Genomic DNA, 2,127 nt, shown 5'->3' with positions numbered 1-2,127 from the left:
ATTCATCATCAAGACTGAAGATCTCTCCTCAATTTCCCTTCAAGAGTTTTGGGTTTTCTTTATGTTTTGTATTCTTTATTCTTATAAGATGTTGTCTTATTTAGTTATGAACTAAAACCCCTAAATACCTAAGGGGAATGAAACCTAAGACGAATCTTGTTATTATTTTCTGAATCGTATGATAAATATTTAACTTATTCTTAATTATGTGTTCTTAATTCTTGTTTTGATATCCCAAGATAATGATTCAAGACAAGCTCTTATTTAGAGGAGGAATAGACCCTGTCTAATAGTACATTTTTCATAATTAAGCGGAGTTGATTACGCGCCTAGACATAGGGTGACAAGATTTTGCCAGATTAAGGTGAAACCTAATAAGGGGATCCATAGATCGAGTTAATGCTACCCCAGAGTGTTAATTAGAGAAAAGTCTCGATTATTCAATCTAGGGATTACATGTTATTAGTCTTGAATAGGGATAATAACATAACTTAGGGATCTCTGCGGAACAAGTTGAATGAATAAATCGTCTGATTTGGAGCCAGAATAACAAGTAAAGTCTCGGTGGATCTTTCCTTTGGTATTGTCTTAAGTCAATCGATTTTACTCAAAAGCAATTCCCTAATTCTTTTCTTTGTGAGTTCTTAGTTTAGATAATTAGTTAATTAAAACAAAACTTCTTTATTCTTAGGCTAGATAATAAAAAGACAGTCATTACTAGTACTTTTAGTTCCTTTGGGTTCAACAATCCAGTCTTGCTAAAACTATACTACTGCTCGATAGGTACAGTTGCCTACATCGCAATAATAGTTAGTTCAAGAATGAGTAATTATAAATATTTAAAACCTATCACGAAATCACGCGATCAAGTTTTTAGCGCTGTTGCCGGGGAGCTAAGATATTAGGAACGCTCAATTTTTATTACTTTAGCCATTTATTTTTCTTGCAATTTAATTTAATTTTATTATTACTGTTTTTTATTAACTTACTTTTTCTTTCTCTTGGCAGGTTTTTATAGTTTATGACTAGAAGAAACCCGTCAGGACTATTACTTTTTAACGAAGAAATCGATCATACAGTTCGCAGAAATCAAAGAAAAATAAGGCGAAGCTTACGATACACAGAGAACGAGCAAGAAGACGATACTCAACCCCTAATCGAAGAGATGGCTGAAAACCAAGACAATCAGCTACCTCCGGCAATTGCGGCTAATCAAAATCTTGCTCTACACACTATGTATGATTATGCTAAACCTTCTTTAACAAGAACTGAATCTAGCATAGTTAGACCTGCTGTAGCTGCAAATACTTTTGAATTAAAACCTAACACTATTCAGATGATATAGCAATTTGTTTAGTTTGATGGTTTGCAGGATGAAGATCCCAACGTTCACTTAGAAAACTTTCTGGAATTTTGCGATGCATTTAAAATCAATGGCGTTTCTGATGATGCCATTCGTTTTTGGTTATTCCCTTTTTCATTAAAGAACAAAGCTAAACAGTGGTTGAACTCGTTACCACGAGGGCCAATTACTACTTGGGAACAAATGACCGAAAAATTCTTACTGAGATGGCTAAATTACGTAATGATATCTCTTCTTTTGTGCAGATGGATTTAGAAACCCTCTACGATGCATGGGAGACATACAAGGACTTACTGAGAAGGTGCCCTAACCATGGGTTACCGTTTCGACTCCAAGTTCAAACATTCCACAATAGTCTGAATCTTTCTATTCGGCAAATGGTTGACGCAGCTGCTGGCGGAACCATCAATAATAAAACACCTAAAGATGCCTACGAGTTTATTGAGGAGATGTCACTGAATAACTATCAGTGGTAAGTCATGAGGACAAAGCCAACGAAAATAGCCGGTGTTTATAACGTCGATTCGGTCACCATGCTGTCAAATCAAGTAGAACTCTTGAATAAAAATATTGATGGTTTTCTTAGTTCTTTACAGGTTCACCCAGTAATGTAGTGCGAAGCAAGTAGCAGTGGAACAAGCCATTCGGAATACCAACCTTATGGCCATAACATGGATAACGAGCAATTAAACTACATGGGTAATAATCCTCGACCTCAAAACAATCTATTTAGTAACACTTACAATGCAAGTTGGAGGAACCAT

General features: G+C 35.4%; 1 non-coding gene across 1 annotated transcript; it reads right to left on the bottom strand.

The window, feature by feature from the left end:
* Nucleotides 1–1,575: 1,575 nt before the first annotated feature.
* Nucleotides 1,576–1,682, bottom strand: LOC121208323 (small nucleolar RNA R71). The gene has a single exon (XR_005903282.1). It is a non-coding gene; the product is annotated as a small nucleolar RNA R71 (small nucleolar RNA).
* Between the last annotated feature and the right edge of the window lie 445 nt (nucleotides 1,683–2,127).

Source organism: Gossypium hirsutum, chromosome A01, assembly GCF_007990345.1.
Source record: "Gossypium hirsutum isolate 1008001.06 chromosome A01, Gossypium_hirsutum_v2.1, whole genome shotgun sequence".
In the NCBI taxonomy this organism is placed as follows: Eukaryota; Viridiplantae; Streptophyta; class Magnoliopsida; order Malvales; family Malvaceae; genus Gossypium; species Gossypium hirsutum.
This window is presented reverse-complemented; position numbering and strand designations above follow the sequence as displayed.